The following is a 26,338-nucleotide window of genomic DNA, read 5'->3' on the forward strand; positions in this document are numbered from 1 at the left end:
GGTCAACCCGGAAAACCCGGTCAAATCCACCCAAAAAATCCAAAAAACTGGGTTGGGTAATTGATTGAGTATGATTTTAAAATTGAAAATCCATAAAAAAAAAATAACGGATTTCGGGTAAAACCTGTCTCAAACCCAATAAACGCACTTGCCCAATAATGCTAACATATTTATTTTTATTTTCAATGGAAGAAGGATAACACAAAAAAAAATTAATCATAAATCAAATCTAATTTTCAAATTTGACACAAGACATTCTCTATATTGAAAATCAAAACAGGCTAGAGTTACAAATTATGATGTCATACATTTTGGTTATTTTGATGTAATGCAATTTTATGTCATGCAACTTTAGTTTGTTGCAAGTACTTTAAGATGAAATTTATTATTTGATATTATCATTTATTAATTTTTTTACATGAAAATATAGTGAAAATGTGTTACACAATTTTAAAAAAAATAAATGAAAGTTGAGTAATTTTTATTAAAAAAGTAAATATGAGAACCAATCATTTAATCGTTTAATATTAAAAAATTATATTTTGGGTAACCTAATATCCAACCCAACTCAAACCGGAAATTAGCGGGTTTGTCCAAACTGGCCCAATAGTTTAGCGGGTGATTATTTTACGTCACTCAATCCAGAGTACCTGATGGTCAGACTAGGCAAGTCTACCAAATCATTTACCAAATAATAAAGTGAAATTCTGGCACGTTAGACTTATGATGTTCTATGCGATATTCCAACACCAATTACACAGAAGCAGATGTTGAACAAAAAGTTTGGAACATTAAGCTAACAAAAGACAAGTAAAACAATAAACATAAAAGTAAAAGAGGCACAGAGAGATTGTTAACCCAGTTCGGTGCAACGTCACCTACTCTGGGGGCTACCAAGCCTGGAAGGAAATCCACTAGTGTAGTCCGTATTCAAAAGCTCTCAGCAAACCACGTTTGCCCTAATGACCTAGGACCTACCCCAACCAGATTTCAACCTAGGAACTCCTAGATCTGAGATCCCATCTCACTCCCTTACAACTGATCACAACCCTTGTGATTTTCAAATTACAGACACTTATAAAATGAAGTTACCTTCAAAACACAACAACTTGCAACCGTGCTTCACAGCTTTGGTGCAGTTCACAGACTACCTAACTCCTTGCTTAAAAGCTTCAAAGTAGTGCACAAATTACAACTCAAAACACAGTCCTAAACATGCATCAAGATGATACACTAAAGGCTCACAATTAAAAGACTCAAAATCCTAGATGATCTATTCTTCAAAATGATGGCTTGAATGATTCTCCAGGTCTTGCAGCCTTGTTTAAATACTGAAGCAATGCGGGTCAGAAACTTATTCGGGCTTCAGATCAAACTGGTGATCCATTACTCAGTCAACATGACCGGATAAGGAAACTCCTAAAAAGTAGGCACATTAATAGGAACATTATGATCACCTTCAAAGACTTTCCTAAGTCGTTACCACTTCCTCAGGAAATCAAATATGTTCTGATCTTCTCATAACTACACACTGTTTGACCAACACAAATGCTGGCGTGGATTCCTTAAAACAAGCGAACGCGTGCGTAAACATAGGCAAGACACAGAACACAGATACCAAGCCTGGATGTTGGAACATTGTGTTCCACATCTGAAGTGAATATTTGTTTTAGGCAAAAGTGAAGCCAACATACAAATATCCAACAATCTCCCCCTTTGGTAAATTTTTGGCTAAAACAACTTGAGGCCAATCCAATCAAACCGGAGAGATAACACACGCAACCTTTCCTTCAATCTTCTCAAAAAAAATCTACCTTGAAGAAAGGTTCACAACCTCAAATTACCAATAGGTACCATAAATATAGTTCTTCAGTCATCACACATAATCTTCAGGACTTAGAAGAAGTATATCACAGATCTCAGAACCTACTTTCACAATTTTTCACAAATAATCATCATATGAAACAGTAGGTAAGAGAAACAGGTACCATACTCGAAAATCAGAGTCTTGCAGCTGCGGACACATAAGGAGAAATAAATTTATATATCATCCTAAACAGACAGTCAACTGTCACAACACGCTACTCATAAAATCATGGGAAAAATAAATTCCCAGTCAGCATTCAGTAGCTCAAACAGGATGTTCCATCATCCAAAGGAACATTTAGGAACACAGAGAATTACACCCCCTCAAGGAGCACAAACAATATTCTAATACTCCCCTTGAATATATGCATACTAAGCAGAATTATGTTCAAACTCCTAGTGCAACATAAAAACATGCATGCATAAACACATCCAACTTAACAGGGAAGGCTTCAGCATATACAAGCAGATAACCGTAAGAGACAAACATAGATACCAGAATACCAGAATTAGATGTCTCAACAGCAACAGGCACATTATCTGCTAATCATCCTACTATCGTATGACCACACAACTCAGGAGTTCTTCATAAGAACAGAATCAAAAACATAGCACTCATGGTACTGATAACAATCATGACATAGATATCTACTCCCTCTTTTTAGCCATAAAATATGTCAAACGATTAAAGCCATAAAGAGGTATAACAGAGAAACAAATCTTCAAAGCATGAGATGTTCAAAACAAGAGTACCAAGAAACATAAAGTGCAGGAAAATATGTTGTTACAAACCATAGCACTTAAAGTGCTCAAATTATCCAGGGCATAGCCCACAAATCAAATGGAAAACAACAAAATATAAAGGAACAAAAACATTCATTCTTCTACCTCAGAGCTGCTCCTAGATGCTTCTTCTTCATCCTTGTCATCAGCATCCTCATCCTCATTGCCAGAGCCCTCTTCATCTTCTGCTTCCTTCTCACATACATCTTCCTCAACTTCTGTACCAATATCCTTCCTTTCCAGAGTAGAGATCATGAGCTCAAACTGAGCCTTCCTTTCATCCAGCATAACACAGGTGTCCTTCAAAGCTACAATAATCTCTTCCTTTGTCATAAACCCTGTATTAGGAGCAGGAACAGATGTTCCAACAAGATCTGGAGCATGATTATCTACAAACAGTTTCTAATGAAAGGTAAGAGAATATTCCCTCTTCATGGCCATATCAGCAGCAGAAACGAGATCTGGATGTTGACTCATCATAATATTACAAAGCAAGGTGGGAAAAGCAATGGGAAATTTTACAGCATCAGATTTGGCATGCTTCACAGTCTGGTCAAATACATATCTACCAATATCCATTTTAGTTTTTGTTCCTACTGCATAAATGAACCTACCCAAACCTGTGGCAATATCAGATGAATGAGTGATAGGCGCCTAATTAGCAGCCCCAATTCTGTTGAGCACAACATACTTCAAACTCAGCTTCCCAGAAGAAATTTTTCCTTTCTTTGGCCACACCTTCACTTTATTGGTCGTGATCTCTTTGCAGTTCTGATTGTCAGTAGCCTCCGCCTCAGCAGCTCCTCCTTCAACACCTAGAAAATTATTGATGATGTTGAGGGAGAAGTTTACACATTTTCCACTAACGTACACTTTCTGATAATCTCTCCTAAGAGGGTTATCACAATCCTTTGGAATGTTCACTAAGAATTCTCTAACAAGCTTTTCATAGCACTCTCCTAACTTGCACACAGTTTTCTCCAGACCAACCTCTCTGATTAAACTCATAACCTCCTCAATCTTCAAAGCTTCTTCACTTAACTATCTTTCCAAAGCAAGCTTCCTATGGTAAATGAACTTCCACCTCTGAGCAAAGCTTGGAAGATGAAAGGGCACATTGTCAATAGGCACATCTTCCACAGTTAGTAAGTACTTCTTCCCATCAGCTTTCTTGGATTCTAGAGTGATGTTCAGCACATCCATCTCAGCATCATACTCAGACTCACTTAAGGAAACAACCTTTCTTTTCGTAGAACTACTACCACCACCTTTCACAATCACCTTACTCCAACTCTTCCTGGGACCAACACCAGTCATCTTTGCCTTGCCTTTTGGGGTTTCTGTTGTTGCAGCAGCAGTCTTCTTGGAGCTTTTGTTAACAGAGGGAACTGCTTTTCCCTTGTTACTTCTGAGTCTCTTTGCTACACTATCATCCAGGGTCTGAGCCAGAGGAATATCATCCGATTCTAGATCATCAACATTTACCACAACATTATTTCCATCTTTATCACTAGAATTCACTTCTTCTTCTTCCTCCTCAGAGTGAATACTACTATCTCCAGATTGAGACTTTTTAATGGTGTTATCAGGGTTCTCATCCTCCTCAGTGTCTGCCTCAATACTATGATCCTGTTTGTCACCAGCAATATCCTCCTCACTATTTGGTTTGACAGGTTGGCCCAAAGATATGTCAACATCTGGTCCAACATTAACTTGACAGTCAGTTTCTTTTGGAGTATTTTCAACAGAGACCTCAGTACCAGTCTCTTTTTCAGGGTTATCCACATTCACGTTCTCAGTACTTTCTATAGCATCATTCAAGTCTTCTAACCCTAGTTTTCTACCAGATACAGGTTCATCAGGAATTAGGGTTGAATCAGGGTTACCTTTTTCCCGGCTACGTGCTGCAACATCTGCAGAATTCTTGGGATCGTCTCCAGCATCAGTATCACGAGCAGCGGAACCTTTCTCAGTGGCCTTAAATGGATTCTCTTTTTCATAAAGATCTGTCATGGGTAGGGCTACCTTGGATTCACCCTTCTTAGTAGTCTTCTTCTTCTTAGATGTGGACTTAACTGCAGTTTTCTTCATAGGTTCTGCTGGCGGTACAATGTTGAGGGGTTTTACCATCTTCGGAACAGAGGGACCAGTGCTAATATCCACTATTTCCAAGATACTTTGACTGGTGCCGCCTTGAAGTGGTACATGAGTTTGGACAGTGCTAATATCCAAACTTTCAATGATTTGGGCGAGGCCTTCGTTCACCAATATAAATACAATCTGGATATGGCCCATCATCTTCTAGAATTCTCTTCACACCAACTCAAAAACTCAAACAAGCATTCATTTAATACCAACACAAGCCATTGTTCTCTTTTTTTTCCACAATGACTTCTACACTAACTCCTCCACCAAACTACTCCGTATTCCCTGCTCCAAGACCTATTGAAAACAATCGAAATCACAATCACCACAATACTCATAAACGGCATAAAAACTATTGGTTTTCTTCCTTAGTATGCACTTGTAGCTGCTGTTGTTGTAGCTGAATATGGTGCAAATGAAAAGGCTGATGATGCTAGTGATGTTCAAATTGTTTGCAGTGGAAGAGCTGCATCATATTCCTCCGCAATGGATTCTTTATTGGATGGCAGGAAATCATGCTTCCACCTTAGTTCTCTGGAAGGAAGTCCACCTGGTTTCTGCAAAATTGCACTCTAGAATGCCTAGGGTAACCCCAAACAAGCATGCTCACAACAAATTTGCAGATCAGGTGCTTTACTGTCTCTTCAATGCTGGTAACAATATTGCTGATATTGATAATATTTTAATTGCATATGAACATAAGGTAAGGGTGGTTGAAGATTATATTTATATGCTTAAAGAGTTTGCTAATACTGGTCATTTATTGTTGGTAGTTAAGTGCTTTGATTTTATTGTAAGGAAGCAAAATGGGAGGGTTGCTAAGGGTAAGCTAGTGAGTACTATGATTGGTACTCTTGGTAGGTTAGGAGAGATTAATCTTTCTCTGAGATTGTTTTACAACTCATTGATGGATGCTGGCGCAAAAGGGCAAGCAGATTTTGATGTCGTTGTTAAGTTTTATGATGAACTACTAGGGAGAGGCATAGTGCCAGATCGGCTTACTTACAATTCACTTCTCTCTGTTTGCGCCCCAAAGGGCATGGAAATGGCTTAAAAGTTATTGAGAGAAATGGATAGCAAGGGTATTGTTCATGATGTGTTTACTTATAACACATATTTGGACACATTGTGTAAGGGCATTAATAGACACATGATGAGAAAAAAATATGTCTATTAAAATGCTTAACACTTTTCCAATCAATATGGGTTATAAGTAAACACATCACGAACAATACCCTTGCTATCCATTTCTCTCAATAACTTTTGAGCCATTTCCCACATGCCCTTTGGGGCGCAAACAGAGAGAAGTGAATTGTAAGTAAACAGTTCTGGCATTATATGCCTCTCCCTAGCAGTTCATTATAAAACTTAACAACGACATCAAAATCTGCTAGCCCTTTTGCACCAGCATCTATCAATGAATTGTAAGGAATACATGGTGTTTCCATGCCCTTCAAAACTAGCACTTTCAAACAATCTCAGAGAAAGATTAATCTCTCCTAACCTACCAAGAGTACCAATCATAGTACTCACTAGCTTACCCTTAGCAACCCTTCCATTTTGCTTCCTTACAGTAAAATCAAAGCATGTAACGTTAAACAATAAGTGACCAGTATTAGCAAACTCTTTATATAAATATAATCTTCAACCACGCTTAACTTATGTTCATATGCAATTAAATTATTATCACTATCAGCAATATTGTTACCAACTTTGAAGAGACAGCAAAGCACCTCATCTGCAGCATTGCCGTGAGCATGCTTGTTTGGGGTTACCCTAGGCATTCCAGACTGCATTTTCGCGGCAAGACGGGTGGACTTCCTTCTAGAGAACTCATGTGGAAGCCATGATTTCCTACCATCCAATAAAGAATCCATCGCGGAGGAATATGATGCAGCTCTTCCACTGCCAACAGATTGAACACCACCAGCAACAACATTCATTTTCACCAAATTCAGCTACAGCAACAGCAGCTACAGGTGCATACTTTTAGGAAGAAGACCAACAGGTTTTATGCCGTTTATGAGTATTGTGGTGATTGTGATTTCGATTGTTTTCAACAGGTCTTAGAGCAGGGAATAAGGAGTAGTTTGGCTGAGGAGTTGGTGTAGAAGTCATTGTGGAAAAAAAAAACAGTGGCTTGTGTTGATATTAAGTGAATGCTTATTTTATAATAAAAATAACTGAAAACTAATATAAAAAAAACATCTTTTTAGTATAGGATTTTCAATAGTGTGTGAGAAAGGAGACTTTTAGAAAAGATAAAGACAAAAGACCAAATGATAGAGAGATAATACTTTGAAGTATTGATTTAAAATTATAGTTATAGAACTACTTCAATACAATGCCTAAAATCTGGATATTAGCTTTAGTTTTATAGGTGTAAATATGTGCTATCATGATATATTCTAGAAACAAGTGTGACAATGTTATGACTCAGATATTCTAGAAGAAACTTTTAGAGTAAATTAATTATGATTGTTGTTGATTCAGTTAACTACTCTACAATGATCATCATAAGTAAAATTATAATTATAATAATTGCCGACTCAATTATGAATCAATTATTATGGAAGGAACATTAAAACTAAATATGTGGTTTATAACTCCATTGTGACTCAAGTATTCTAAACGGAAATCAATTATTGTTGACTTAATTTTGATGAAATTATTCTAGAAGTAAATCTAAAGTTTCTAAGTCATAAGGAAATCCAAAGTTGCCAACTTAGTTATAATTAAGCTATTATAGATGGAACATTAAAGGTAAACCGTGGATGCTGACGCAGTTATGAATCAGCTATTCTAGAAGTAAATCCATAGCTTCTATGTCAGCTATGACTCAAATTTTCAAGAAGGAAATTCATAACTGTTTACTCGGTTTTAAATCCACTATTTTAGAAGTAAATTCATAGTTGTTAACTAAGTTATGACTTGACTACCCAAGAACGAAATCCATAACTGTTTACTTGGTTTTAATTCCACTATTTTAGAAATAAGTTCATAGGTTTTAACTCAGTTATGACTCAACTATCCTAGAAGTAAATCCATTGTACGAGACATAGTTATAAGTCAGCCTTGCTAGAAGGAATCTTATAAAAATTCATTGTTTCTAACCGAATTATGACTTGTGTATTGTAAAAGAAAATACTACATATGTCCGTATTTATAACACTATTTTAGCAAATCACGGAAATTAATAAAGCTTATATTTTTTATTAAATTTGTTTGTAATTACTATTATTTTTACAATTTTATGCTTTGAGAGAGAGTCTCTTTATTTTTTCAGCATACTATATATTGTTGATTGAAGAAAAAAATGTATAATATATTGTTGATTGAAGAAAAAAATGTATAATAAAATAAGGATATGTAAATAAAGAAATAAGTAATTAATATAATTGAAAATAGCTAAGAGGTTTTATAAAAAGGGACAAAAAAATTCTCCAAAGAGTCTTATAATTAAAGACGGAGGTAGTAGTAGTTAACTCAGATATAACTAAACTATTCTAGTAGTAAAGTTCTGGTTGGCGAGTTAATTTTTACACAGCTATTCTAGAATAAAATTCATGGTTTTTTACTCAATTATAACTCAAATATTCTAGGAGGAACATTAAAATTAAATATGCGGTCACTAACTCAATTACGAGTGAAGTATTCTGGAAGGAAATCTATGAAGCATAGGTATGGCTACGGTATCTGTATCGAGTACCGGTACCTGTGTGTAACATGATAAATTTAAAAAAAAAATGAAGCTACGAGTACGTTGATATAAAATATAAAAAAATTAAAAAATTGATTTTTCAAGTGAATTACTACCATTGTTGTTGTAAAAACATACTTAGAAAAAAATCAATTATAATAAAATCAATTATAATAAAAAATAGTATCATACTAGTTGTATTTTGATCATGTGTTTAACCACACTTCTATCATCGTGTTGCTTCAAAGTTTTTTTTTGTGCACCCCCTCTACTATTTTCATCAAAAGCAAGAGAGAGAATTGAAATACAATAAAAAAACAATAATTTTGGTTATTTTTCCACCGCCTGTACGTTTTTGTGCACCAGCCACAACGAAACAACTAAGTAAAAAGGGATACGGTTCGGTACGTAACTTACAAGTACCGTATGCGTAGCTGGTACGGGAGCGTACCTAATACGGATACTTCTCCATGTTTGTAGAACCCATACTTTGGAGAAGGAAATCCATTATCGTTGACCTAGTGATGTTGGTACTAGTAACTTTGTTCATTTTAAATTTCGCATGAATTACATTACATTTCCATATCAAAAAAATTCAAATTGTTTTAGTCTCATAAGTTGTTTTAGACCATTACATCAGAAGGCTGACTTACCCCAAAAATTTAGGAGCACGATAACTATTAGAGCTTACTGCGAAAGATATTTATCATAACCACTGTATCGTATCTTTGCTGTATAGCATAATTGATGAGACTTTGAGCCAAATACCTTTCACCTTTTACTATAGTTCTTTCAATATGTGTGTTCTTCGTTCTCTACGGACTACAAGTCATATTATTTTACACACGAGACACTTTTTTTTTACCTTGAGCCTTTTCAAGCTACCCTTTTATTATTATTATTATTATTATTATTATTATTATTATTATTATTATTATTATTATTATTATTATTATTATTATTATTATTATTATTATTATTATTATTATCCTTTACTAAATCCCTTTATGTTGCGATTTTGGCCATCTATTTGCAATTTTGGTCCCTTTCGTCCCAAAATTGCTGAGAAGACGCCACATGTCCCAAAAAAGGGGTCATAATCGCAACTTTTTGAGAAGACAAGGGGTCAAAAGATCATATGTCCCTTATGTGAGCGGGTCAAAAGAGCATATTTCCCTAAACATGGGGGTGAGTTTTGCCATTTTTTTAATAGGGGGCCAAAATCGCAACACTATGAAACTTAGAGGGCAAAAAATGCAGTTTAGCCTATTTATTTTGTTGTTGCTAAGTGACGAACAAGTTTGAACCCCCGTAATGTCATCTATTTGATTTATTTTGTAGTTAGATAGAAATTTTAAAGGACTTGGTATGATTTGAAACTAAGTTTGGAGTTGCTCTTTAGAATTAACAACATTTTAAGTTTGAGGTGGAGTACCAATAGAACTTAGTTGTCAAAAGAAAGAAAAAGAGTGAGAAATGTAGAAAAAACACAAAAAGTGGGTCTACACACAAAAAAATATATAGATAATCAAAAGCCAACATTGGTTTCGTCAAAAATAAAAAGAATACGCAGTTTTACTATTACCCATCTTGCTTTGATGCAGAGAATGAAAGTTGGAAATAGTTCACGATTTAGGGATCCTTAGGTTAAAATCTAACTCCAAGTTGTTTTGCAGCTTACTTTCCTAAATATATCTCACCTTAACATAAGCATATTATAACCTTGAAAGATCTCTAAAGTGTGAAAATAGTATGAATATTGAATGTTTGTTTAAAATTTCTTCAAGTACATAGCTAATGTCATTGTTGAACCAAAGTGGATTTTAGAAGCAATGTCTATAAGGTTTTGATGATAACAATGTATGAAAGAACTATGAAGCAATGTCTTAAAATTTCTTCAAGTACATAGCAAATTTCAACTAACTAGTTGCAAGAATATTATGGTGTCATGTCAAGGAAACATATCTTCATTTCAGGCCCTAAAAATATTTTCCATAGATATGCATTACCATATGGACAAATAGTTAATCCTGAAAAATCAACTATTTACTCCGGTTCTTTCTCATAAGCACTTAGAGTATACAAAAGAATATTTTGAATCCTATGAAAAAAAGATTTTTTAAGAACAAATTTATACTAACTAGTTGCAAGAATAATTATAGCCATAGTAAAGTAAAGGAATAGAAGCACACAAAAATTACAGCAGTTTACTGTCAATCCGATAGCTACATCTAGCTCATTCTCTTTCTTAAGGATTTTTTTTCACTTTTTAAACATTGAATGCAATCATGTTAATATCTCCTAGTTGTAACTCAAACTAAGACACAACCTTGTTCCTTTTAAGCAACTTGTCTTTATTTGGTAATGCTCTATTATTACAAGAAATATGTTTTGCTTTTCAACACAATATTTTTTTTTTATAATTTAATGATTTTCAACCTTCAAATAGTAACAACCCAAATTTCAATGTCTTGTTTGTGATTGATTTCATGTTGTTTTATCATGTGTATGATAAGGCAAGTTGGTTGCTTTATATGCCCTCTCAGATTGCTCAACCTCTAAGTGTTACGTTCCAATCCAAAAAAAAAAAAAAAAAGATCGGGTCGTAACCCTCGATAGATTTTATGTTGTCTGGAGTTATGATCCGATAAATCCATTGAGATTTTGAGCAATACCAGACCCTAAACGTTTACGACTGGTAGTCTTACATAATGAATAACAATATATATATTTATCCTACAAACAGTTCCCCAATTGAATGGACCTGTAACAAAGCAATCTCATGCACTATAGAATTCACTATCATCATATGATAATAACAAATCATAGTTGGTGAAGGTAAAAATTGGTAATAATAAAAATTTAAAGAAACTAAAAAATGATTCTCTAGAAGGGGGGAACCTCACAAATTAACTGTCCTAGTAGTAATGTTCTCATCACCAACAAGATTGATGAAACAGGTCCTGGTGACTTTTTACCATTCAGTTTATTCTCCAATATTCAACTATGGAATCTTTGTTATATTGTTCCCAACCAAAAATAGAGGATGTGTTTTTCATGTCACAACTCAAGGACTCAAATGATTCTCAATGCCATTTAGAGACTGTAATAACTCTTTCTGCAAAAATGTAGGGAATGGTAGCAAATCCACCAACAAAGTTTTTTAATCGCTTTGCCCTCTCAGCCATTTTTTCTATCGTCTTGAAGAAAATATCAAGACGCAAAAAATTTAAATGAAATCCGATCCCTTTCATATTCACTGTTGTACAAATCAAACGATAGAGCTAGTCGGCAGCGGACTATGATTCTTGGATATGACAGTTGCTTTAAACGGTTAAGATTAAAAAATTATCGAGGTTTATGGTGAACTATTTATAGCGTTGGTCCACCTTAGACATTTGGGGTTAACCCCTTAACACCAAAGCGATAAAAAAAATACTTAAAGGACTAAAAATTGTGTTCTATTTACATCAAATTTCGATTTAAAACTTGATTCAGATCACAATCAAGAGTAACCATTTGTAAATTCCATTTTCTATAAAGAAGTTTTAGAAAGAAAAAAAATAGGAAAAAAATAGATGACACAAAGTGATGAGTAAATAGACAGACAGATTTATTTAAGGGAGATAAATGTATTTAAAACGATTTTTTTATACACAAGAAAATATACTAAAGGGAGTATTACTAAGGGTACTCCAAACCCACTAAAGTTAAAAACTTAATTTTAAAAACAAAATGAGTTAGGGAAAACACAGGTGATGGAGCTTTGAAAAGGGCTATTGAAACACTCCTTAATGGAATGGGATCACCCTTCAAAATTGTCGATGGTAATTTCGGAAGATTAGTATCTTCTGGATATTTGGTGGCTAGTTGGTTGAGACAACCTGGCATTTTCAATTTGCTTGTTCTGAATGATGTCCTTAATCATTCTCAAGCTGCTGGTCCATCACATAATCATCCAGCTTTTGGAGTATAGATTGATACAAGCTATGAGACTTCAAATCGAATGTTTGTCGGGTGTCTATCATGTGTCGATGTATGGCACATGTGATTAGGTTCAATTTTCTTTTTCAAATTATTACTAGTGTCGGAGCATAGTGTTCAGTGTCCATGTCTGTGTCAATGTGTCATAGAATACAAGTATCATGTTGCTTTTCTAGTTTAATGTTCTTGAATTCAATATCTTTGTCTTTCTCTGTTAAGTGTCTTGTATTGCCCGGTTGTAGGGTGCAAAAAAAAAATTGAATGAATAATAGTAGTTTGCTTCATTTGATTCTTGTTTTTCTCTTTAATCCTAATTATCATGACAAAAATCATTAATTCAATCCAAGCAGAAATTGATGATTGAAATTCAGAGAAATTATGTAAAATAATCTTTCATTCACAATGTTATGTATAATGTTTCAACAGACACTCTAGACTTAGAGGGAAGGCGTGCCCATGTCCGTGTCCGTCTCCGACTCAACACCAATACATGTAGTTTCATGTATTCATTTCCATTTTCTCAAATCATTACTATGTTTAAGTGTCAATGTGAGTGTTCACGTCATGTGTCAATGTTTCATTGTTTAAGGATCAACTATATGAATATGTATGTAGCTCTTACTATTACAATTCTTGATAGAATTTATAAATGAGAAGAAGATATATATTAACAAATGAGAGAATTGTTGATTGCATGTACAGACACAATGATACTTATTCATGCGTACAATGCATATTGAGCAACCATGAATGAACCATTGCACAAGCAGCACCAACAGACATCAGGTGAAGATCCAAGCAAGAAATTGATGATTCCCCTTTCCACACATTTCGGCGTCTTCCTTCAATTGCAACCATTTTAGCTCCGCGTTTCTGATGTCAAAATCAATTTTAATATTAAAATACGGAAAATGAGCAAAATTCTTACAATACTATAACTGATGCGAAAAACTTTCAATTTTTTTTCAAATGGCTGGACTTTTTACCTGACCAAAGTGCCACACCATATATGTGAGTGTATTATAAAAGGCGGATGCAGTTGAAGAATCCATACGCATCGTTTCATCGAATAGAGTTTGAGCCTGGAACCATACTTGTCCTCTGTAACCCATGAACAGTCCATGTGTTACACCATACACCTGGTTATCAAACAAGTGGAGCGCGTCTAACAGTTTTGAAGCATCGTCAAATGAATTGCAACGACTGCATCATATTATAAGATTTGAGATCAGTTACATGTTCAAGAGAGAATGTCAACATACATATTATCAAAAGATGTTTAATAAAAGATAATAAAAATAAATATTTTCAAAGTATTCACCTGCAAGCATTCAAAATTGATGAAAATGTTACAACATCTAGTTTAATGTGCAGCTCATGCATTTTTTGGAAGAGACACAATATGTAGTGCTGGTCTTGTCTCATCCCCTCCTATCCTTCTTTATGTGACCAGCTTTTTCAGCAGCAAGTTGCTCGAACATCTTCAAGATCCGGTCATCCCCGGTCTTATGCTGAAAAGCATCATCTATAAGCATAAAAGATGCTTGTTCACTCGGATACTCAATGGATTGCGAAGAACCATTAACTCCATATTCCAAAGCTGACGATCGTTGAAATGCATCAATTATTGAGTTGAAAGTGACCACATTTGGCTTGATGCATTAATTTGAACATTAACTCCATAGAGACAGGAAACAGGCCAAATGTGGTCACATTCAACTCCATAATTGATGCTGTGATAACGTTTTGCATTTGCTTCATTCTTTTTCTTCAACATGGCCTAGACTAAAGCTGCTAATAATCATGTTTAGTTGCTTATGGAGTTTGAGAAGAGTGGCCACTTGTTGTTGATTAATTTTGTAACCTATGGGAATGATCAACCCTTCCTAACCAACCAAGAATACCAATCATCATAGCAATGTGAAACTTTCAAGACATCTTTACACAATGTCATTTTCATGGAATTTGGGAAATTTCCTTTCAAGAGTATCTATCAGTTTCAATAAACAATCAATCAACCAAAATTCACAAATCAAAATCTAATCAAAAATATTACAATCATAAATCATACATCCAATAAATATAATTTAACGGTATATGAATCAATTAAAGGTAGGTTTTCATTTTCATGCAAATTGTGAGTTTCCTTCCAAGAGTATCTATTGATGTATCAATTCCAATCTACAATCAATCAAAATTCATACACCAACATCCAATAAATATAACCTAACATACTAAAATTCCTAAATAACACATCCAATGCCATAAATATAATTTATAAACACAATTTATTTTCGTTTGCTTTTTTAACAAGTCAAAATGGTTTTGATTTAAAATTTAATCACTTCAAAAATAAGATATTATCTGCTACGATAAATAACTCAAATCAAGTTTAAATCAACAAAGACATAAAAATAAAAGAAAGATATTCCCAAATCAAATTTACAAAACCCGAGCCTCAAATCCAAATGATTGAGATTGCATAAAACTTGAATAAAGAACGTAAAAGCATGTTTCATGTCTCATCAAACATGTATATTCATATTCACCATCTCCACATTAAAATTATTTAGTATATTGCTAAAGAAAATTATTAAAATTAGGGTTTTCAATAATGTGAGAAATGAGAGATTTAGAAAAGAGAAAAACAAAAGACTAAATGATAGATATATGGTTTTATTACACTTGAAGTAGTAAGAAAGGGTTTGATACAAAATTATGATTATAAAACTACTCAACTACTATGACTAAAATCTGGTTATTAGCTTTATTTTTATAGGTAAATATGTGCTATCATGATATATTCTAGAAACAAGTGTGACAATGTTATGACTCAGATATTCTAGAAGAACCTTTTAGAGTAAATTAATTATGATTGTTGATTCAGTTAACTACTCTACAAAGATCATCATAAGAAAATCCATAATTGATGACTGACTTCTGACTCAGCTATTCTAGAAGTAAATCCATAGGTTTTATGTCAGCTATGACTCGACTTTTCAAGAAGGAAATCCATAATGGCATATTTGTTTTTAAATCCACTATTTTAGAAGTAAATTCATATAGTTGTTAACTCGTTATGACTCTACTATCCAAGAAGTAAATCCATAATTGTTTACACGGCTTTAATTCCACCATTTTAGAAGTAAATTCATAGTTGTTAATTCAGTAATGACACAACTATCTAAGAAGTAAATCCATAATTGTGTTACTTGGTTTTAATTCCAGTATTTTAGAAGTAAACCATAGTTGTTAACTCAGTTATGACTCGATTATCCAAGACGGAAATCCATAACTATTTACTCGGTTTTAAATCCACTATTTTTGAAGTAAATCCGTAGTTCTTAACTCAGTTATGACTCGACTACCCAAGAAGAAAATTCATAACTGTTTACTCGGTTTTAATTCCACTATTTTAGAAATAATTTCATAGTTGTTAACTCAGTTATGACTCAACTATCCAAGAAGGAAATCCATTATTGTTTACTCAATTTTAATTTTACTATTTTAGAAGTAAATCTGTAGTTGTTAACTCATTTATGACTCACTATCCTAGAAGTAGATCCATTGTATGCGACTTAGTTATAACGCCGCAATGCTAGAAGGAATCTTTAAGTAAATTCAGCGTTTTTAATTGAATTATGACTTGTGTATTGTAAAAGAAATACCACCTCCTTCCCTATTTATAAGACCATTTTGGCAAAATCACGGGAATTAAGAAAGTTGATATTTTGTATTAAATTTGATTTGAATTACTATTTTTTTATAATTTTATCCTTTGAGAGAGTTTCTTTAAGTTTTCAACATACTATTTATTGTTGATTGAAGAAAAAAAAAAGTATAATAAACAAGAGTATGTAAGTAAAGAAATTATTAATATAGTTGAAAATAGCAAATGTATGTGTTGCTATAAAATCAAGAGTACGTACGGGTATTGGTACCTGTACATAACACGGTAAATTTAAAAAATGAAGGTATGAGTACGTTGCTATAAAATAAAAGAGAATATTTAAGTGAATTACTACCATTAATTGTTGATGTAAAAACATGTTTAGAAAAAAAATTAATTATAACAAAAAATAGTATCATACTAGTCATATTTTGATCATGTGTTTAACCACACTTCTATCATCGTATTGCTTCAGAGTTTTTTCTTTTTTGAGCACCCGCTCTACTATTTTCATCAAAAGCAAGAGAGAATTACAATAAAATAAACAAGCAAAATAATTTTGGTTATTCTTCCACCGTCCGTACGTTTTTGCTGCCCCAACCACAGCGAAACAACTAAGTTAAAAGGAGTACGGTTCGGTTTGTAAATTACGAGTACCGTACGGGTACCCAGTACGGGTGCGTACCCGGAACAGGTACTTCTCCATGTTTGAAATACCCATGCTTCAGGGAAGGAAATCCATTATCGTTGACCTAGTAATGGTTGTACTGGTAACTTTGTTCATTTTAAATTTTGCATGAATTGGAATACGTTTCCATATCAAAAAAAAATCCAAATTGTTTTAGTCTCATAAGTTGTTTTAGACCATTACATCAGAAGGCTGACTTACCCGCAATGTTTAGGAGCACGATAACTATTGGGGCTTGTTGTGGAAGATACTCATCATAATCAGCGTACCTTTTCTGTATAGCATAATTGATGCGAATATGAGCCAAATATCTTTCACTTTTTGCAATAGTTCTTTCAATATTTGTGCTCCATGTTCGAATGTCATTTTTGCTCATACTTGTGGCCGTTCTCTACAGACTACATGTCATATTATTTTACGCACGGACACTTTTTTTGGTACCTTGAGTCTTTTCGAACTACTCTTTTATTATTATAATTATTATAACCTTTGCTAAATCCTTTTGAACCTTCATGCAATATTTCTTTTGTAGTTGCTAAGTGATGAACAAGTTTGAACCCCGTAATGTCATCTTTTTGATTTATCTTGTAGTTCGATAAATTTTTTAAAAAACTTGGTATGATTTGAAACTAAGTTTGGAGTTGCACTTTAGAATTAACAACTTTCTAAGTTTGAGGTAGCGTAGCAGTAAAACTTGGTTGTCAAAAAAAAAGAAAAAGAAAGAGAAACGTAGAAAAAAACACAAAAAACAGGTCTACACAAAAAAAAATATATATAAAAATTCAAAAGCCAAAATTGGTTTCTTTAACAAATAAAAAGAAAACCCATCTTGCTTTGCTGCAGAGAAGGAAATTTGGAAATAGTTCACGAGTTAGGGATCCTTAGTTTAAAATCTAATTCTAAGTTGTTTTCTTAGCCTACTTTTCCAAATATATCTCACCTTAGCATAAGCATATTATAACCCTGAAAGACCTCTAAAGTGTGAAAATAGAATGAATCTTGAATGTTTGTTTAAAAAAAGTTCAAGTACATAGAAAATGTCATTGTTGAACCAAAGTGAGTTTTATAACAATGTCTATAAGGTTTTGATGATAACAATGTATGAAAGAACAATTTAATACTCTAAAGTTTGTTCAAGATTGCATGACCATAACATTAAATTCTGAGTTCAAAGTCAAGTGTACTGTAATGTATGCTTAGTGTGCATTTTGAAAAAAGAAAGAACAAAAAAAAACTGACACATCTATGAAGACATATACACATCAAAATTATATATGCTCTCATAGATGGTGATGAAATTATTGATTATCCAGATAAAATAGTCACTCATATAAAAACAAATCATTTTCAAAATCTAGGAGGTGATTCCGAATCTAATTACATACAACATCAACAATATGCTTACCATGCTACCCTCTCAGAAAGAAGTTCAAAATGTTGTCTATGCTTTAAACAAAGATTGACCATATTGATTTATAGCTTCTTCTTTTTTTCAAACTTTTTGGAATATGGTCAAAGAAGATGTGTTGCAAGGTTGTTGTGGAATTCTTTACCGATAGGTTCGCAAGTGCACGGAAATATCGATTTTAGTATAAAAGATGCCGAATCTCACAGAGAGCAATGTCAAGTACCGTTATCTATTCACTACTACAAAATTGGGAAAATATAGCGCCTCATAAATAGCGCTTTTAACACTAAAGCGCTATAAATTAAAACACGGAGGTCTTAGCTAGTGCTTTTTTGAAAAAGCGCTATCTATCATTTTAAGTATATAAAGCGCTTTGTATTGAAAGCGTCAGTATAGGCTAAATAAAAATAATAGTTATTTAAATAAAAAACATGATTAATCGTATATGGCACTTTTTATGAAAAGCGCTATATATAAATCAACCTTAAATAGCGCTTATAGGTTAAAAAAAAGCGCTATTGTATGCTTGAGAAAGATAGCGCTTATAGGTTAAAAAAAGCGCCATTTTATTAACTGATTTAATGTACATTAACTAACAGGTCCCCTGTTCGATCCCCTGCATAGCATATTTCAAATATTTTTTGAATTTTTATGAAAAATGGATTGCATCTTTCAAAAAAAAATGAAAAATGGATTGCAGTAACAAAGCACACCTTTTTTTAAAATAAAAAAATTTGGTACAAACCTTTTTTAATTCTTTTATCATATATATAACAAACCTTTGTTATGTATATTATATATAACAAACTAAATCTAAAATTTTAAAAAAAAAAAACAAATCTAAACTTTTTCCCAAAAAACAAATCCAAACTAAAAAAACAAATCAAATGTCCTGGTCCCATTAAATCCTACTTTTCCATAAATCCTACTTTGCACGTTGCGTTTTTTGTTTTTTTATTTATATTTGAAAAAAAAAACGCTTTATACACTAACAACAAAGCGTAACTTCTTTTTGTTATATACTCAAAAGTAACAAAGAATCCCAATTTTAATGGAAATCCCTATTTTAATGCATCCTAAAGATAAAATAAAAACTATAACATAATTTTCATGAAGTTTGCGTTTTTTGTTTTTTTATTTATATTTGAAAAAAAATGCTTTTTTTGTTACACAAAAAAAAACGCTTTATACACTAACAACAAAGCGTAACTTCTTTTTGTTATATACTCAAAAGTAACAAAGAATCCCAATTTTAATGGAAATCCCTATTTTAATGCATCCTAAAGATAAAATAAAAACTATAACATAATTTTCATTAAACGTATTTTTTAAAGCAATTAATAACATAACCCAAAACTACTTTACTCAAAACTTTCATTAGATCGTGTGCAGGAAATTCAGTCCAGAACCACCACCTCTATTGATTCATTCATCACCAACCACCTATATCTCACTCTTAATTGCGGTGCATCATATCGTCGCTGCCGTCGACCGGTTACAGCTTTTTCAATACTCAATTCTTCATCTCAGGTACCATCTTCATTCTTTCCTTACCTCAATTTAACTCAAATATTCTTTAATTTTTTCATATTTTCATATGGATATTTTAGGTTTTCAAGGTTCAAACTAAATTTAAGACTTCACTGTTAGTGATTAGGATGAATTTGACAATCGAAAATTCAAAATTTTTGTTTGATGAATAATTACTGAAATTTGACAATTGTTTATTAAAGATTTTGGGTTTAATTAAACTCCACACAACTAGTAAGATGAATAATTTTTCTTTTGGTTCAATTTTTTTTATATATATATAAACAATAACACTTTTTGTGTGTGACTAGAATTATTTTCTAATAAACTAATTGAATGATGTGATAATATGATATACACTATGCATATGCCTTTTGTATAACCTACTAATCAATTCCATAATCATCCATCGTGACTTCTACATGGCATACCAAATAAACTAACTTATACAATTACTTATTATTTTATTTTTTGTAGTGTCCTTGCCAAGAAAATGGTATAGATTGCGGGTACTTTGTGATGAGGTTTATGAAAGATATTCTCATTTCAAAACTAAATGAGATTCCAAAGTTGGTATGTTTTTTTATATTAAAGTATAATATCTATGTATAATTAAGTTTATTAACTAACATGGTTATTTTTAATGTTATAATATATACAGTACATTGATGGTTTCAAGTGTGTGACATACTCAAAAGATAAACTGATAGAAATCTAAGAAGAATGGTGTCGGTTCATGATCAGCCTAAAAGTTATATGATTTTTTTTATAATAAGGTGAGTTTAATGTTTCTAAATATATTTGCTAGAAGTGGTACGTAGTTGTTTTAATTTATAATCTTGCTTTAATTTCTACTCATGATCAGTAGTACTTTGAATTTATCTCTAATATAATATAGCGTTATTGCTTAATGGCGTTTTCTGGTATATATTCAGGTGGAGGAGAGTGAACGAAATTTGGAAATGAATGATGATTTGTGTGCTTGTTTTGGATAAAAATGTTGAGAAGACCAAGAAGATAGATGAAGACTGCATGATACCATAGAAGATATTGATCTTTATGTCAACTAATTAGTTGTAACTCTTAGAGATATCCATGTTACCATATTAGAGGCTATACATTTCTGACTTTTATGCTATATATACATACATTTTTTATGATATGGTTATGTTTTATTCGATAAATAATAGTCTCAATTATAATGTGCCTAAATTATATACATTTCCCTTTAAATTTCAGACTTTATATATATATATATATATATATATATATATATATATATATTACTTTAAATTAATAAAAAAAACGCTATCTGGAAAGGAATTTTTTTTGACAAAAATAAAATAAAATAAATGCTTTTCCTAGCGCTTTTTTTCCTTTATAAAGCGTTATCTAAACCTATTGTTACATAGCGCTTTTAAAACAAAAACGCTGTTTTTAAACTTGTCTTAGATGACGTTTATTTTTGAAAGCGCTATCTAAGGATAACCTTTGCTAGCACTTTTTGACATAAAGCGCTATATAAACCCTGCTATAGCTAGCGCTTTATACAGAAAAAAAGCGCTATATTACCTTTACCAGCGCCATTTACAATAGCGCTTCAAAAGCGCTACCTAAAGACAAAAAAAAGCGCTATATAATCCCATTTTTGTAGTAGTGATTGTCACGTTTATATAAGGCGGTGCTAATTAGTTTAGTTGCAAAATTGGGAAAATAATTTGTTTTTAATTACTTTTAACGACGAGAGACCGGAACATAATTCACGTCGACCGTGAATACTTGTTAAATTAAATTTTATTACTGTAACAGGAAAATATTTTCGCGCATCAAGAGGATTAAATTAAAGGGATCGTCAGGTTTTACTTGTTCGACACCGAATCTTGACTGTAATCTATTCGACCGCTTTTCGCGCGTACGCCTTACAACTTCAAAACTCCGTTTGAAAAATAATCAATGTTTGCTTGAAAAGTTATTTTTAGTAGAAAACATATTTAAAGGTATTGTTGGCTTTCGCGCGCCCATTACCAGATTTTAAGCTTATAACTGCCAGCTTTCGCATGCACAGTTAAAATTTTAAAATCTCTTTTTGGAAATTTATAATTTCTAAATTAATTAAAGAAAACGCTTTCGCTGAATTTTAAAATCAATTTCTGAATTTTCTACGGTCAGATACAGGTTTCACTCTTTCAAGATGACACCAATATCGTGTTATTTCAGCTTTCACTGTAAATATTCATCGTTTAAAAACTATAATTTTCAGACTTCAAAATAATTCCTGCTACAGTTTCTAAGCATACAACTTAACATAGTACCATTGGTACGACGGTTATCATATTCCGGACTCTATAAAAATCTACTCAGACATAAATAAAATAATAATCTAAACTTAATTTTAACAAATTCATATTCATACCAAAACGTAAGTAAAAAAAAACAAGAAGAATGAAACCTCTTAGTGTTGGAATCTCTAATTGAGTATAATTCCACTGCTGCAATTGAAAGCCATGCCAATACAATTGAAACAAGCAGCCACGCTTTCCCGTGAGGTTAGCTCAATTGGTAAGGACAATGTATAATATATGCAAGGTCTGGGGTTCGATAATTTACTCTGGTTTTTTCTCAAAACTTATATCAAGACTAATTTTTCAAAGATTAAATCATAAGCATTTAGAGTATACAAAAGAATATTTTGAATCCTATGAAAAAAATATTTTCTAAGAACAATTTTTTTTTTACTGAACTAAGTGAGGAAGACATCAAGAAGAAGTTTAGACATCCCGACTAGGTCGGCACCTCCAAGAAACCCCTATCCGCTGCCACTCACTCATATAAATATTACTACAAAAAAAAAAGGAAAATTTGTACAAGAGAGGGGGGACCAAACCAAAACCCTCTAAAAAAACAACTAAGAAAGAAAAGATGAAAATCAAACAAAATTATGGAAAACGATAATTCGGCATGCCATATATGTCCTTAAAGAAATCTTCCCTAATAAAATCAGGCAAATCATCCCCCCAAAAAAATGAGAAGAAAGAACTTGAAGACCCAAAGTGAAACAATTATGTCATCTATTTCGCTAGATACAAGGCATCAATTCAGGTTTCTTAATCGCAAGAAGAATCTCCCTCGATCCAAAGCAACCCCTAGTGATTACGCGCAACAAATTCCCTAGTAATAATGAATCCCAGCAAGTCAGCCTCAAAAATATATGTCCCCCAAATTAGAAGAGAATATGCCATTATAAATGAGGGACCCATTCCACGAATGTTCCAAAATAAGATCTTCATTGAGAACCCGGAGTTGGAGGACCCTGAAACCGGGTTTTAACTACTGAACGACTTGCCTTCTTTTTTTTACGACTTCGATAAATACGTAATGAAGAGTGCTTCTGCGTTGCTGCTGGTGTCTGTTAGAGCTTGCTGAAAGATTTCAAAGTCCTTGTTAACATTTGAACAATGATTCTTATTGAAAACAGAAAAAAGGATGTTAACTAGCAAGTGACACATTGTCCCCCTCATGCGAAGTTATGGCTGGTTGGTCACATGGAACGAGCTTTAGAACTAACATTTCATTTGAAGTTGCAGATGTAGTCCTTGCTATTTCATCTAGCTAATTGCAAGAATTATAATCATAGTAATGTAAAGGATTATAACCATAGTACAGTAAAGGACTAGAAGCACACAAAAATTACAGTAGTTTACTGTCAATCCGAAGCTACATCTAGCTCATTCTCTTTCTTAAGGATTTTTTTCACTTTTAAAACATTGAATGCAATCTTGTTAATATCTCCTAGGTTTAACTCAAACTAAGACACAACCTTGTTCCTTTTAAGCAACTTGTCTTCATTTGGCAATGCTCTATTACAAGAAATATGTTTTGCTTTTCAACACAATTTTTCTCTTTGAACCTTCAAATAGTAACAACCCAAATTTCAGTGTCTTGTTTGTGATTGATTTCATGTGGATTTATCATGTGTATGATAAGGCAAGGAGGTTGCTTTATATGCCCCTCAGATTGCTGAACCTCTAAACGTTACGCTCCAATTCAAAAAAACAATAATCGGGTCGTAACTATTTTATGTGGTTTGGAGTTATGATCCGATAAATCCTGTGAGCTTTTGAGTAATGCACCCTAAGCGTTTACTTTTGCCTATTTTATGCCACTGGAGGGGGAAGTGATGAGGAAACAATATTTAAGCAACAACATTGTGAAAGCAATATGAAAAGAAAAATGAAGAGAATGAATATAGGAAAAAAGAATTTACTGCACATTTCCAATGTCTGGTAGCTTACATAATGAATAACAATATATATATATATATATATATATATATATATATATATATATATATATTTATCCTACAAACAGTTCCCCAATTGAATGGACCGGTAACAAAGCAATCTCATGAACTACTCCTAGAATTCACCATCATCATATGATAATAACAAATCAAAGTTGGTGAAGGTAAAAATTGGTAATAATAAAATTTAAAGAAACTAAAAAATGATTCTCTAGAAGGGGGGAACCTCACAAATTAACTGTCCTAGTAGTAATGTTCTCAACACCAACAAGATTGATGTAACAGGTCCTAGTGACTTCCATTCAGTTTATTCTCCAATATTCAACTATGGAATCTTTGTTATATTGTTCCATAGAATATCAATAATAGTATATCCTTTCACCAACCAAAAATAGAGGATGTTTTTTTAATGTCACAACTCAAGGACTCAAATGATTCTCAATGCCATTTAGAGACTGTAATAACTCTTTCTGCAAAAATGTAGGGAATGGTAGAAAATCCACCAACAAAGTTTTTTAATTGCTTTGCCGTCTCAGCCATTATTTCTATCGTCTTGAAGAATATATCAAGATGCAAAAAAATTAGATGAAATCCGGTCCCTTTCATATTCACTGTTGTACAAATCAAACCATAGAGCTAGTCGGCAGCGGACTATGATTCTTGGATCTGACAGTTGCTTTAAACGGTTAAGATTAAAAAATTATCGAGGTTTATGGTGAACCATTTATAGTGTTGGTCCACCTTAGACATTTGGGGTCAACCCCTTAACGGAAGGGACTAAAATAAATTATGGGACCAAAGCGATACAAAAAAAAAAATAGTTAAAGGACTAAAATAGAAATTTAGCCTAAAAATTATGTTCTATTTACATCAAATTTCGATTTAAAACTTGATTCACATCACAATCAAGAGTAACCATTTGTAAATTCCATTTGTAAACTTGAAGCTATGAGACTTCAAATCGAATGTTTGTCGGGTGTCTAGCATGTGTCGATCTATGGCACATGTGATTAGGTTCAATTTTCTTTTTCAAATTATAGTGTTGGAGCATAGTGTTCAGTGTCAATGTCCATGTCTGTGTCAATTTGTCATAGAATACAAGTATCTTGTTGCTTTTCTAGTTTAATGTTCTTGAATTCAATATCTTTGTATTTCTTTTTTAAGTGTCTTTTTCAATATCTTTGTATTGCCCGGTTGTAGGGTGCAAAAAAAAGATTTGAATGAATAATAGTAGTTTGCTCCATTTGATTCTTGTTTTTCTCTTTAATCCTAATTATCATGACAAAAATCATTAATTCAATGCAAGCAGAAATTGATGATTGAAATTCAGAGAAATTATGTAAAATAATCTTTCATTCACAATGTTATGTATAATGTTTCAACAGACACTCTAGACTTCGAGGGAAGGCGTACCCGTGTCCGTGTCCGTCTCCGACTCAACACCCACACGTGTAGTTTCATGTATTCATTTCCATTTTCTCAAATCATTACTATGTTTAAGTGTCAATGTGAGTGTTCACGTCATGTGCCAATGTTTCATTGTTTAAGGATCAACTATATGAATATGTATGTAGCTCTTACTATTACAATTCTTGATAGAATTCATAAATGAGAAGAAGATATATATTAACAAATGAGAGAATTGTTGATTGCATGTACAGACACAATGATACTTATTCATGCGTACAATGCATATTGAGCAACCATGAATGAATCATTGCACAAGCAGCACCAACAGACATCAGGTGAAGATCCAAGCAAGAAATTGACGATTCCCCTTTCCACACATTTCGGCGTCTTCCTTCAATTGCAACCATTTTAGCTCCGCGTTTCTGATGTCAAAATCAATTTTAATATTAAAATACGGAAAATGAGCAAAATTCTTACAATACTATAACTGATGCAAAAAAATTTCAATTTTTTTTCAAATGGCTGGACTTTTTACCTGACCAAAGTGCCACACCATATATGTGAGTGTATAATAAAAGGCAGATGCAGTTGAAGAATCCATACGCATCGTTTCATCGAATAGAGTTTGAGCCTGGAACCATACTTGTCCTCTGTAACCCATGAACAGTCCATGTGTTACACCATACACCTGGTTATCAAACAAGTGGATCGCGTCTAACAGTTTTGAAGCATCGTCAAATGAATTGCAACGACTGCATCGTATTATAAGATTTGAGATCAGTTACATGCTCAAGAGAGAATGTCAACATACATACTATCAAAAGATGTTTAATTGAAGATAATAAAAATAAATA

At 32.8% G+C, this 26,338-nt stretch overlaps 1 long non-coding RNA gene across 1 annotated transcript; it reads left to right on the forward strand.

The window, feature by feature from the left end:
* Window positions 1-20,440: 20,440 nt before the first annotated feature.
* LOC146904273 (uncharacterized) lies at window positions 20,441-20,934 on the forward strand. Its single transcript, XR_015018344.1, has 2 exons — window positions 20,441-20,550; window positions 20,710-20,934. It is a non-coding gene; the product is annotated as an uncharacterized LOC146904273 (long non-coding RNA).
* Window positions 20,935-26,338: the final 5,404 nt, after the last annotated feature.

Source organism: Medicago sativa, chromosome 7 (genome assembly GCF_051527215.1).
Source record: "Medicago sativa cultivar Bolivia chromosome 7, Bolivia_mono, whole genome shotgun sequence".
Lineage (NCBI taxonomy): Eukaryota > Viridiplantae > Streptophyta > Magnoliopsida > Fabales > Fabaceae > Medicago > Medicago sativa.